Source organism: Bombus pascuorum, chromosome 5 (assembly GCF_905332965.1).
Source record: "Bombus pascuorum chromosome 5, iyBomPasc1.1, whole genome shotgun sequence".
NCBI lineage: Eukaryota > Metazoa > Arthropoda > Insecta > Hymenoptera > Apidae > Bombus > Bombus pascuorum.
This window is the reverse complement of record NC_083492.1, coordinates 453,046-467,769: the sequence shown is the minus strand read 5'-3', so window position 1 is coordinate 467,769 and position 14,724 is coordinate 453,046. Positions and strand designations below refer to the sequence as shown.

The following is a 14,724-nucleotide window of genomic DNA, read 5'->3' as shown; positions in this document are numbered from 1 at the left end:
ACTACAAAGCGCGACGAGGGATGATGTAAATTATGGGAGGGCGAATCTTCTAAAATCGACACGATAGAAAATATCGCGCGACCGGTTAAAAACCGAGACACGGGGAAACCAGAGATAAAAGAAGACGGCGATGAGAAGACGAGAAGGAATCGTTCGATTCTTTCAAAGTCGTTTAGCAAATACACTTTCGAGCTTTACTTTGCCCTCGTTCGAAGAACTGCCTCTCACCGGATTGCGAGACGAGGCCGGAGGAAAGAGATGGAAACGGGCTCGCCACTTTGCTCAACGAATTTTCTACCGTGCGGCGAGTAGTCGTTTCTCATTGTCCGTGCACGCAACTTCGATCCACGCTAGATTTCGCACGCTTACGACCATTGCTGGGAAACATCTCTCGTGCAATACCATCTAAAGAATCGGAGGAAAAGTATTTCCTCCAATTCGTAGTTGTTCGCGTTTCAGTTTGCCGGGTTGCTCTTTAGGAGATACACCCAAGTGTATTCGGCAGATTAGTGTAAAGAAACGAAATTATTGTTCGACGGTTGGATTTTGTTGGATCGCGGATGATTTATAAATTTAAAGCACTTGATCGTTATCGTGTGAATCTTGAAATTTCAATTATCGCAGATGATAGAAAGTATTTTCCGTAGAAGTAGAACGTTGAAACGGATAATCATTCTATTCCGTTTCCCAGTTTTTGAATCGCTCTAACGATCTTGCTTTGCTCTGTAGATTAAAACTACGTTCTTGAAATTTATTATAAAGGGTTTATTCCGAAAAATAGCCGAAATAAAGAAATTCAATTTAGCGTCGTTCCATGTTTCCGGACAGCAGTAGTAAAATGTACAATTATTTTATAAAAATTTGTTCCTCTGTAGAATATCGTTTCAAATCCGCTTTAACGTTTGCATTTTTAATTACATCTCTGAAATTATTTTAAAAACTTTCATATTTCATAAAAACTGAATAAAAAAAGACTAATCTTTCGTCTTAAAATTTTGTCACTCCGTTGAACTGCTCTTTACAATCACGCTCTCCCTAATTCTCATTTTTCCACAATTACACACTTCTTCCTCGTTATTTCCATATCCCGTATTTCCCATTTAAATGATAAACAGCCTTAGCGACCGAAAACAGTGGTTTTAAACGAACGCGCATAAATAACGCAATGGTTTCTGCGATTCCGGTGAGCGAGAATACGAGAAGGGAGGGAAAAACCACGAATCGCGATGTACGTGTACGAGACATCAGAGCAACTCCAAACACGCGGTTTCGTTCGCTTGTACATCTGTAAATGTGCTTGTCAGAATTTCTGTCGCGTTTCTTCGAATCCTTGCACAGTGCAGAGATTGTTGCTGCGGTGTTTCACGTCAAGAGTGCTCGGAGTTCGGAGCTTAGATGGAAGGAAACAGAAAGTCACGAAAAGCTTTGTTTGGTTTTACCTGAACTTTGCGAAAGGGGAAAATCAATTGTAAGTTGCAAGTAGCAAAAGTATCTAAAGTCGGGGGGAAAATATATTGGCATTATATATCCGTATAGTGCACGTATTATTTCTTAAATAATTGAAATTAACATCTACATTTTTGTCGAAACAAATCGTATTTGAAGAAATTTCATTGATATCCATTTCCACTTATTTTTCTTTCCAACTGTGACTTTCAACACAATCTGTTTCAATAGAGATTTCTAGAAATTGCAGTTGGGTTTCAAATTCTTGATAGTTTAGGGGACTGTAATATAAAATGTTTAAATAAATATATTATAAAGTGTTGCGCCGAAAGAAAACAGATTAATAATTATCCGTGGTAATATGGTTGAATTAATTATTGAGATAGAGTGGTTGGATCTGTTAAAGTGTAATTTTTATATTTAGCCACCCATGCACATTGCAATTCATGTTAGGATATAAATGGATGCTCGTTTAGGTACAACTACGGCTTCATTTATCATTCTCTTTTCTCGTTCACTTACATTCATTGGATTAACTATAGCTCCCTGCAGTAAAGGAAAACGATTATAACTCGAGGAAGGAAGGTCTCTTTACGTGTAACTGCCTCTATTCGCCGCTCATCCATTTTTCAGTTATATCTATCGTAATAACATCGTAATTTATATCGAAGTTAATGAAAATTGAATAAATTGGAAAAACTAATAAAAAAATATACGCAATAAATTAAAGCAATCAGGACCGAATAAACACCAAATAAGCAAAATTTATACGACTAATTTTTCAACCAAAGTGTAACCTGTGATAAATGACCGATAAATATATTATGCTTACATGATCCTTTTCGCAATATTTGTTGCAACGTCCTAAAAAAAATTCTATGTAGTATCAATTTAATCTAATAGCAACGTGTACGTTGCAAGTACAAGCTAGTATCAAACCACGTGTCTTAATGTCTTAATTAAGAACAAGTTCTGCCATCTCTCTGTGATGGAGAGCTCAAGCTAAATGCAATTCGCCAGTCGAGGTCAGTAGTAGCTGAGACTTCCTTGAATATCTAACACAGGATATGGATTGTTGACCATGGCTCTCACGATAATCTCATAGAGCAAAATAAAATTTCGTCGGCTCTCTGGCTTCCGTGGCAATAATATCGACTGCCGGAAGTAAGTTATGACTACGAAATTAAGGCAGAATTAAAAGAGTACAAAAGATATAAAAGATAACAAAATTTGATCGTCTTAGGGGCGAGTAAAATATATCCTATATAAGAAAATTTAGGTATCCGTCTGTTTACAATAGGAAAATATCAAAGTTAGGTATGCGTATGATTCTTTCACATCCAGAATAGTATATTACAGGAGAGGAAAAAATTTAGGTTTCCAACATTTAAACCGCACTGTACTATCGTTCGAGATTTCTCAGATTAAACAAAAGATTTGTTTGCTGAATTTATCTTGGCATACAGAAATAAATTCAATGTTTGAACTACATCGAGTTTGCTGCAACAGCGCAAAATAAACATTTACCCAATCCCTGTTATTAGTAACCTACAACGGTATCATTCCTCAAGCTTACCAACCACAAAATTGTTTCCTGCTCCGGGAAAAGAACACCGGTATAAAAGATAAGTAGCGAATTTTTATCTTTCTCGACGAGCGAACCGCTCAGAAAAAAGCAATTAACCTCTCATCCTATTTCTTTTTGATATCTTTGTCAACGCTGTAAATTATGGTCGACCATTCCTTAGAATAGCCTTCTCATTGATCTCCTTCTTTACCCGTGATATTTAAAATCGACCCACGTCGATAGTTAAAAATGGCAGATCTCGAATATTTGTCTCACGTTCCCCGAGAAATTCTCCGCATTTTCTACGTTTTGGCACGATCATTCTTCGCCAAAGTGTCCATACTCGTATTTATATCGATTCACCGGCACGAAATAGCATAGAGTCTGAGCAATCTCTCGCGTTAAAGTTGAGTTCGTTTAAAGCTTAGATTACGGACGAGCCGAGATCGTTTAAATATCGAATATACACCAAACTGAGTTTTGAAATCTATTTCTGAAATTTAGTCCAGTGAAAAATCCACTTGATCAAATTCGTTACATTCGTTTCCACAAAATTCTCGCAAAGCTTCGCGTTATTCAAACTCTATGGATTTAAGTTTTCCAGGCTGAATTTAAAAGTATGGATCTTGTTATCTTAATGGTGGATCACGCTATTATTATATATCACGCTGGTTCCGATCGATCATCTCATTCAGAGATACCACCATGGCTACTAAGCCCACGGAAAGTGCAAGGGAAATCCCCGTGATTGCAGGCTTAGGTTACAATCGCAAGTAGTATTACGTTCTAGGCTTCATCATTTCGTTTCCTTGACCGCTAATGGAATTGATTTTCCCATTTCCACCTAAAAACTAGTGCAAGCGAAACGATTGCATCGAATCCGCGTGTATCAAAGTGTCTCTATACTTTTAAAAACTCTACTAACTAATAAAACTAATAAAATATTATCTTGCTTTGTACTTACAATTAATTGACATCTATTTTTCTGCAAAAACGTACGAATGCTGTTACAAAGTTCTACCAATCTTGATACGTTGTTTCGTTACGATTCTCGTGATAGAATTATCTAGTTCTATGGAGAGCAGAATTTCAATGGAATTTCAAAGTAAATCGAAGAGTAGGATGATATTTCCGGCATTCCTAGAGTTCCCTTTGTCAGGATTTTCCACGCGTCTTGTGTGTAATTAAATTATTTGAACGTGCCTGTGATATTGACCGACGGGCGCGTTTCAATTTTCCACGGTGACGAAATCGGTCGCGCGTCGATTAAAAATTGTCGAGCACCGAGCTGCGTGAAGTTGGTACCCTCAAATGCCAACTTTTATAAAACCAAGCTGCAGTCGGTTGTCCACGATTTCACCACATTCGTCCAATCGAAATTTTCCTTTATCCACTCTTCAAAAAAAGAAGTTATCAGCTTTTTAAATTTTCATTTGGTGACAATCTTTTTTCGAATGGCGGAGAAACGAAAATTTCGATCGGATAAATGTGATCAAATCGCGAACAAACGAACGCAGTTTGATTTTTGTAAAAATTCGCAAGCGGGGGGCGACGGGGTCAACTTCATCCAGCTCGTGCACCGCGCATCGAAAACGCTGACAAACGCGGCAAATTATCGATCGATCGTGACAGTGACTGCACGAGAATCAAGCACGCGGGAACTCGACCGTTTGATGCGGAAATATGCCAATATTAAACATCGCCACAATTATCGTATATCTATTGGGGTATTTTTAATTCGTTTTGAAGCAGTGCGCGGGCAAAGGGAAAACCTTATCGCAACAATTGCCGATACACGTCCGCCATTTCTGTCAAGTTCGTGATTTAACGAGTAACCGTGCTATAGATTTCTATCGAAACGACGATTCTTTAAATCATATTTAAACTCCATAATTTTCCAACGGTTCCGATGCTTCGATTACTTCGATAAATCATGTTCTTCCTACATCGATATTGTGTTAACCGTGTCTATAGTGCCTGCTTTGTTCGTTAATAATAATCGGTTTAACATACAAAGCGATCAACAAACATTGTTTATTATGTTTGCCGTGTTTTAACAAATATTGATCATTATGGATAGACGAACATTTGCGGACCATCGACCACGCATTCATTCACCATTAAACTCGTTAATAATTATGCAAACTCATTATCTCTAATGATCAATGCTTATCCAATATGTTACAGCCTGATGGCTTTAATACAGGATGATAACTTGATGATCTTAAATACTATAGGAGTTGTTTATGACGTGGCGGAACTGTTCGAAAATAAGTTGGATATTATTAAGCGAAACTATACGATAATAAGTATTAAATTTCCACTTAATACAAAAATTAGAAACTATTTTACTATGTTCTACTCCGCGTTAAATATCTTTGAGTTACATACCAAAGTTATTCTCTGGCGCAATCAGCACTTTGTTTATCACAAGCTACCGACAACTAAATTACAATATCCTGCGTAATAGAATTTCAGACATTCCAACGAAAGCACACGTAACATTCGCGCACATATCACTACGATTGTTCTACCGACGCGGCTCATCTCGTTTAATCCACCGTGAAATCACCGCGTTCAATCGCTTTTAATCCAATATAAAGAATCGAACAGATACAAAGAAAACAACACGATTTTATTTAATCTGCGAGTTTCAATTTGCTTTTCCTAACAAATAAAAATCTTACTTTCCAAAACTATAATACTGCTATGATCTGCTGAGACGCGTCGTTTATCGTATCATTCTAAAGAGGTTACCGGCTAACTAACAAGTGCAGCCAACTTAATATACGTGTCTGAAGCTTGGATTGCCAACTTAACACGATCATGATGAAGAATGTCCAAGTTCGATTGACAGAATCAAAGAAACAATCGATCTTTATCGAACTCTAGAATATCGATTTAATAACGAAAGCGATTGCAAATATATTCGTAACGTTGTGTATGGCGATAAGTGGACGTGCTGGAACGATCAGTGTAATTAAGTAAGTAATTAATTGTTGAAATATAATTCAAAATAATACGCGATACATAAAGACACGACGAGTAGATAGCGGATTTTTATGTAATTATCGGTACGAAAAAATTAAGCGATAATATCGTATATATATTCGTGATTATATTTGATGGATAGAATCTCTGCTTAGATCCCCTTTTTCTAATTGTTTCCTTAAAAATATCCGTTTGTATGGATATCCATAATTTAACAATTACCAAAGAAGTACAAATAGCGTATTTCGATTACTTTTCAAAATGCACGTAATTACTTGAACCATGTAAAAAATGGGTACGTAACTTGTATAATAAGAGAAATTAAATTTAATACATCTTGCAAAATCAAAATGGCGCATTGGGAGTGCAGCTTTCTATCGAAAGTATAATACTTAAAAAGGGATCTGATCTTGAATTAAAACCATCTATAACACACGGAGCGACGAGACGGTGGTACTTTTAACTCGGTTTCGTCGAACTTTTCGCGAAGATTTTATTTACGGAATTAAACAGCCGTGTCGTTACTTGTATGGAAGTTGCGCGTATCGCGAGAGATTCGGAAACAGGAACAAAATTTCATTCCGACTCAACTAATTCGGCCATGTAAATACAATATTGGCTGGTCGCCTCGATCCGCAGGGATTCCAACGAACCGCTACGCCAATCGACCTATTTTCTGTCCCCTGTCTTCGGCCGATCCTTTTCGCCGATAATGTTGCATCGCTATCGAAGCTACGTATCGGTTTACTTCAATGTTCGTGGAAAATGACAGGTTTCCCTTTTTACATTGTCTGCCAGTTAATTAGTTCCTACTCGCTTCTTACGAAAAGAATAAATTGACGATTTTTAAAATTAAGGCAGGTAATTGGCAATGGAGTTATCGATGTTCTGTATCGATATTGTATATTTTACAAGCCATACAACGGACCAGAGTGAAATACAGTTCTTCTGTATTCGGTATTCACAAACAAAGTATGTTTCAAAGCAAAGTTGATTGTTACTGATTACAGAAATCACATGGCTAAAGAAGCCTCTTATTTAACATAGAAACTGATTTATTTATTTATCGAAATGTAAACGATCGATACAATACGCGCTTTAAATTCCGATAAATTATTTAGTACATTTTGGCAGTTTTTTTAGCAGCCAGTTTAGTAAGATAACTTGTTTAGGTCAAGACTTTTGTATCCGTTGTATCTATCTATTTTACTTTTCTTCTATGGTTATTACATTCGTGAAAGCCTCGCCCGCCCATTTAAGCTTTCCAAAAATTGTTTTCATCGTAGTACTTATAGCTTTGCTATAAGCTACATCGTATATACCGTATATCGCAACTAAAACGTATCGTTTTACAGCAGTTACGTAACTATGTATTTTACGAATTGCAATCGCAATCTGTTTTTTCTATCGTAAGAAGAGTTTTAGCAATTTCGATAATTCTTTAATTATCTATAATAATAGTATCTATAATAATAGTGACATAACTAACAAAAGTAAATATTTTCATTCAAATAAGGAAGTTTTAAACAGAAAATTATTAAGTACTTAATCGTTTAACAGTGATATTTTAAAAAACCGATAAACAAAATACATTGTACATAGATACAGATAGTTATGTACGTAAAGGTATAAATAATTATATTTTATCATGATGAATCTCCATGGCATGGAAGATGAGAATGCACTAGTAGAACAACGAGAAATATTTCTTTTTCACGATTCACGAATTTCGCGACATTTAATACAACACGTAATTAAGCAACGAGAGACATCTTATAACATGAGAAACGTCGCGATAATACGTAAGACACGAGCCGTATCGTAAAACTAATGTTGAGCGTGCGGTACCGCGGCAGTGACTGAGAATATAACGACCTTTCCTTGACGTTTCATAGCGTCTTTGTTTATAGCCCCCGTTTTTGTATTGTGTTGAACCCCTGCTCGTTCAAGCCCCGTGGTGGAGAGCCGAGCCAAGTCGTGATAAATATTTATACATTTTATGACAAGCTTCTACTATAGAATATATCATTCACGAACATGTTTATTTGTACAAATTATTTCGACCAACTTTTAGTATTTTAAGATATTACCACGTATTTAGAAAATTACTATAGAAATATCTTTACTTTATTTACGATCTTAATCTAAATTTATACATATGATCTTTCGACAACTTTTAAAATTACATTGCACAATGTATACCTAATATGCTATTATATCATAAAAATAATACAATTGTAAAAATCGTATTAGAAAAAGAAATCGGAAGAAAAAGACAGATGAAGTTAGAAATATTTTGCTGGATGAAAATTATAGGTAAAAAAGGCATACATCTTTTTTATTTTCGTACGTGTTTATGTATATACGATATTTTCCTTTCCAACTTCAAGATTGAACACTATATAGCGTGCACGTCAGCGGTCAATTAGGAAAATGAAAGTTCTATTGTGCCACGTTAATATAATAAATTCTTGAGCGAAACATTTTTGCCGTGCCGAGTTCCTAAGTATTTTGCAGCAATCGTGGCATTAGTATCATCCAACACTCCCCGGGCAACGCCACATTTATCAGATTTTCCCTGCAAATGGACCAATTACACTTGTTGTCACGATCGGAATTTGATTCGGATAAACTCGCGCGGTACGCGCACCTGTTTCAATTTGATAGTTAACCCCGTTCGTCGACGCAACTAATTTAAGCATGTAAATAGGATATTGGTCTGCGTATCGAACCCACAGGGATGCGATAAACTTACCGAACAACACGATCCATTCCTAACCTCTGACTTCCTTCGTTGAATCTTCAATTACGTGGATTATTCTAGTTTAGCGCTCTCGGTGAAACTGGCGTTAAGGCGAGACCATCGAGCATCCTCGACATTGTGTTCGAGTTTATATCTGAACTTAATATTAGTCATAGCAAGTATAGAATGTGTAAAGGTGAGCTACGTAGCAGATCATGATGAATTTTTCTGCATGATGAATCGACCATGATGAAGCGCAAAAAATTAGAAATTTACACTGGATAGCGTGAGTAGCATGAAAAGAAGGATAGTAAAAGAATAGTACGCGATAACAAGGAATAAAGCTTGACGAAGTATAAGTAGAGGAAGATGGAAGGCGGTAATCCTAGATAAAACAGAATAATGATAGGATAGAAGTTGAGATTAGGCAAAATGTCAAGAGATGAGACGAATCTGAGACGACTCGTGGAACGAATTGTCTTGATTGCAAATGTAAAACTTGTAAACGTTTCGAATGAGTAGCGATCTTTTTTAAATGAAAAGGAAGTTCATTAAAGGAAAAGGAATTTCCAAGTTGACAGACATCCTGTAAATCTTGCATTCGACGCAGTATCTTCATTTATAAAAATCAATCAAAATTCTCGTATAATGACAGAACGGATAATCCCATTTCACGATTAGTTTTTCCACGGGAACGAGAAAAGGCGAAGAGAAAAATTCTAGTGTGAGACAACTCGGGAAAGAAAATAGAGAACAGCGGAAAGAGAAAGTAGAGGCGGCCGAGTCGAACACTTCTTCCTGCTTGGAGTTACAAAGGTCTCGCAAGTTGGCCGCAGCATTCAAAGGAAGCACATAAATCCAAAGACACAAATGACTCGTTCTAAAGTGATTTTATTCTCCCTGTTCGACGCGTCTCCTATTCTTCCTTCGAGCCAATCGTGCGACGAGCCAAGAACGAAATCCTCCTACGAATTCTTTCCTCTGCTACGAGCGACACTTTTATTTCTTTTTCACCCGTTTCCCGTTCCGCGAAACGAAACAAAGCTAGAGAGATGTTCCTGATGCTCGATTTTCCAACGCGTAAACACGCGGACGTGCACATTCGCTGCAGTTGCTGTTTCGTGGTGTATTTCAAGATTAAGAATTTTCACCTTGATACAAGGACACTAAGTAGAGGCTGTGAAAAGCTTGAGGAAAAGAAGGGAAAACCGAACGGAAGGTTGCCTCGAAGGATAGGCTACAAGGAATGAATGTAAGCGTTGCAGGGGTTTAAAGGGCCAACTAAGTGGGGGAACGCAACGAAAGAACTTCGAGAGGGACTTATCTTTCTCGGTGTTTGAGTTCTAGCAGGCCAAGTAGCTCGAGAGATTTAAAGATTCCTCGCAAGTAAAAGATTCACAGAAATATGGGAAAAATTTGAAGCTTGCCATATTGATCATGTAAATCTAGTGTTTTTAACTGGAATATTTAGCGTTCGAGTTCTTTTCCGTTTAAACGATAAGGCTTGAAAATGTTACTGTCCGATAGTTTAATATCTGTCCTGAATCTGTTAATGAGAAGGAAACAAAAATTACGACAGAGTTGAACTCTACTGTACAGTATATATAGTATATTCTACAGAGATTCTACGACAATTAATAATTTCTAAATATCCACCAACATAAATTATTCCATTCTTAGACTTCCATTAAGCCACCTTCTAAAGACTTTCTCTCTCGGTAATCTCACTTAAATACTAAAGCACCGATCTCTATCGATTAGTAGAACACGGATTTCTTAATTTTTCATTCAGTTGGGCACAATAAGTTTGTTCTCGTTGAGGCGGAAGGAGCAAAGTACGAAACACGGTCGTGCACAAAAGAGAGTAATAGCTTACACGAACTCGAAGTTCTCCCCTATCGCGGAGGGTTATTCTAAAGGAGCTTTCAGCTTTATTAATGCTGGCACTAATTTTCACCGACTCCGCTCTGTCTCTTTTACAGCCATCTGTCACCGTTCAACAGCCTCTGACACACTCGACATCCCGCTGTCTTACATTGTGAGAGCAAACTGTTCACTCTCTTTTTGACGGCATTTCGCCTCTCTTGCTTTCTGATTTCAATTGGACCGGCTCGCGTACGAAATGTTTTCGTTTGTCGTGTCAAGCTTTGCCGATCTCCGTGTTTCATCGCGTGATGTGTGTCGTCGAATTACGAACACGAGGATATTCGCAAGCATACGCGCACAATTTAATACAAATTTATTATTCGCACGAATTAATTTAACAGGTATTTATTATTTGTATAAATCAATTTAGTAGAAACGTATTATTTGTATAAATCAATTTAATAGAAATTTATTATTTCTATGAATCAATTTAATAGAAATTCTTTGTTTGTAACAAATTAATACAAATTTATTATTTGTAAATGCGAGGATGTTTGTAAGCACATGCGACCAATTTAATACAACTTTATTATTAATTACTCATTTCCTCTGAAATAACAAATTATATTATATTACTTATTACATTACATAAGATTGAAATAAATGTGTAGGTATAACGCGTTTAAGGAAATTTTCCGTTGAACACGAGGAAAATTGAATTTTCTAATATAATTGTTTTTAGTAACGACAAAGCTTTCCTAGATAAGGTTTTGAAAACAATTTTGTAGCCTATACGAAGAAGCGCCAATGATTGTTTGATACTTACCTAAAAGGTTAAAATACTTAATATGTGCTGTAAAATAGTACTTCCATTAAACACACTTATTCAGCTGATTCATCGCGACGGGTAATAGCAGTACCAACGCTGTAAGTCCGGTTCCATCGTTTCCAGTTAGCATTTAAGAGGAAGTTAAGATGCAATTTGCGGTCAAATGAGAAACGCCGATTTCACGTCGCTTCGTTTAATTCCCTTTTAAATTTTATGCCTTCCCGTTGAATCCTTTCTTTATTTAAAAAGCACGTTGATTTCGGTAACGTAAAATCATGCGTATTACGCGAACTGGTTAATAAAAGATGGCAGAGCACATGCTACGTAAATGCAAACGAACTTGCATTTAACGTATCGGAAGCCGAGATATCGCTAGAATAAAAGCCACCGAATGATTTTCTTCATATTTTAATCATCGTTTCTTTTTATCGAAAGAATAAATAACGTGGAGATAAAATAAAAACGAGGAACATAGAAGAAGTTGAGAGAGATTTGACGAGAGAATCGTTGACTCGAAAATTTTCATCAGTCCGCGTCTTTTGTGCGGATTTCGGCTGAACAATGCTGTAAGATTAAAATCTATCGGCATCGAAATGTATGAAATTTTAATTTTTATCGGTTACCTATCTTTTGTAAAATATTATCATTGCCGTCGTGAAATTTTATAGCGATTAATATTGTTTCTTATGCACAACGTATAATTACGAATTTGTTACGTTCTCGAGTGAAATCTCTGAAAAATCTTTTCATATTTCGTTCTGAAACGTCGAACGAAGGAGAAAGGAGAATACTAAAGTACAAGGAGTTTCTCGGAGCATTTTACGGGAATACTATTTCTGCAGTGGCCATAATGGTTATAGCCAAATATTTATCCATGAAACTTTTCAGTAGTATAGCCTTTTATGTCTCTGGAAATATCTTTGATAAAAGTTTTCCTTCTAGAAGTAAATATTTGTTCAATTTACAATATCAAGCTTACGTACTCTTAGAATCGATTTGCAAAACAAATTAGTGTATTATAAATTCATAAAACGTTCGTTTGCTATTTACCATGGACAAATTAGACTTCGAATTTGAAAGTTCGAAATAGAAATTCAGTTCTTAGATTAAGGACTCGACTAGTAACTTTCCAAAGGTTATGTAAAATTCAAAAGAATATTCACAAGGAGTATGCATCGCCTTTCTTAAGCTTTCATCTCTCTTTTTCAGCTCCTCTCTTGAAAACATCTCGAGAAGAAGAAGAAACTTTGCCTATTGTGCTAGCCGTAAGCAGAAAGAAGTATCCGTCTGGATTAAATATTTTAAACTTCGTCGCTCCTGAACTTCAGAGATTCTCGAGCCAAATCAACGTGACGAGCAGTCGATGGTTCGTACAACATACATATATTAAATCGGTGAAACTTTGTTTCAATATTTTTTTCGTAATAGACTGCAAAACTTTTTCTCTTATCTTAAACACAAATCTTCGTTAACAACACGCTGAAATAATACACTGACTCACGAAATTGTATAACATTTCATAAACGTATAATATGTGTTATAATACGTCTAAATATACGATTATTATTACGATTATTATCAGTAAAGTTTGAGATAGATTTAAAAATCTACACACATAATACAAAAGTTATTGGCTTCAAATTCGACCAATTTAATCATGGCAGTAGTATTTAGTTACAGCGTAAATGAAATATCAAGACGTTTTATACGGCACATACAATATACGGTGACGAACAAAAGTATCGGCACAGCTTGATTTTAATTATAGCATAGCTGCAAATAAATCGAACAGAGAACTCAATATTCGATTATTCGTTTACATATAACGACATTCATTTGTATTTTATTCGGTCTCCTATCTTTAAAAGAAAGTATTAACAAGTGTAAAACGAGTCGTAGAATCCAAGAAACGACTGTTGCAGAACCAAAAATAATAATAAATTTGTTTGAAGAAAGATATTCATATTCCATTATTGGGAATTTAAAAAAAATTTAATCGCGTCGTCATTAGAAGCGTAATTGAACGATTTTCTAACACAGAAACTGTAGTAAATGGTCGGCGATCGGGTCACCCAGAAAGGTTGAACGAGCGAAAAAAGAGGAAAATCATTAATATCGTGAAAAATGATCCCACTGTCTCTTCCTCGGAGGTCGCAACAATTAACGATGATTTTAATAAGGATGTCCATCCCATAACTATTCACCTTCACTTATAACCGTTGAAAAGTGCCGATATTAAAGTTGCGAGGCGGAAGCCAATAATAATTAAAACACAACACAGAAGCGTTCTATGGTATAGTCGTGAACCACTATACATTACACTTTACAGGCGGAACGTTAACTACTATCGTATGACGAAAACCATGACAACGTAATCAGCGTGTGTGTCTCTAAAAAACTATTGAGAGTATCAAGGTAGTAGTTACACAGAGCGAACAAGAGTAACTCTCGACCTTGCGTTATCTTGCTCCGCACAGTGGTATAGTCTGCGTTAGGTCAGACGGACGTTACCGCATCGCAACGTACAAGTCCAGCTATTTGCCTCGGACTTGAACATGTTCCGTCTTTCTTACGAATGTTCCTACAACCTGTCATGGTCACGCGAAGCAACACCACGGAATTGAACCTGCCTTCACGAGCAACATAATCGCGGCTACGGATGCCGTTTTCTGGATATCGTGATGAAACTCGATCGAAAAGCGCTCGAGCGTGGATACTGATCGTGATGCAGGATAAAAAGTGTTGGCGAAAATGTTGGAAGGAGAAAAGATATCGTTGCCGAGGGAAAGGAAGGAATCGACTATAAACGTAGCAGACGCAAAAAGCACTGCCTCTACTCTCCGAGTACGCCATTTATGTCCAAGTATGCGCGCATCCGTGGCCGATATTACCAGCGCTCACATCGGGATCGATGCTTCAGAAAACTCTATTTTTACGCGCGCTACTTTAATGTTTCATTTATTTTATACACGAAATGATGAAATCGAGGGTTGGTGTTTATTGGAAATTTATGATTTATGCGGTGAAACGTGGCCTTTGTTAGTGGCTCCAAACGTAGATAGTTGTTATTTTTTCTTAAATTTTCTTAAATTTTTTCTTATAGGAAATATTTTAATAATTACCAAATTAAATCCTATTTTCAACGCAACTTGTTTCTGTCTCTGCTCGACATTTATCTATTATATTATTCGGATATACCGGCTTGATAGCATCGCGACAATTTCCGTTTATCACCGCCATATGTAACTACACCAGGGTTGCGTAAACAGGGTGTGAGAAACT

The 14,724-nt window shown here is 36.5% G+C and overlaps 1 protein-coding gene and 1 long non-coding RNA gene across 8 annotated transcripts in view; one reads left to right on the top strand and one right to left on the bottom strand.

The window, feature by feature from the left end:
* LOC132906715 (uncharacterized) overlaps nt 1-14,724 on the top strand; it is a 350,670-nt gene that overhangs the window by 129,792 nt on the left and 206,154 nt on the right. The window contains exon 2 of the long non-coding RNA XR_009658031.1: nt 12,652-12,808. This is a non-coding gene — a long non-coding RNA (uncharacterized LOC132906715). The remainder of the gene's footprint in view (nt 1-12,651; nt 12,809-14,724) is intronic.
* Nucleotides 1-14,724, bottom strand: part of LOC132906707 (zwei Ig domain protein zig-8-like) — a 238,931-nt gene that overhangs the window by 118,844 nt on the left and 105,363 nt on the right. For 3 of the 7 annotated variants that reach the window (XM_060959128.1, XM_060959133.1, XM_060959130.1), the window contains exon 1: nt 5,405-5,677. The exons of the other annotated variants lie outside the window; for them this stretch is intronic. The gene's annotated coding sequence lies outside the window, so the exon portion shown is untranslated. Of the gene's footprint in view, nt 1-5,404; nt 5,678-14,724 lie in introns of those variants that run through there. 7 annotated transcript variants of the gene reach the window in all.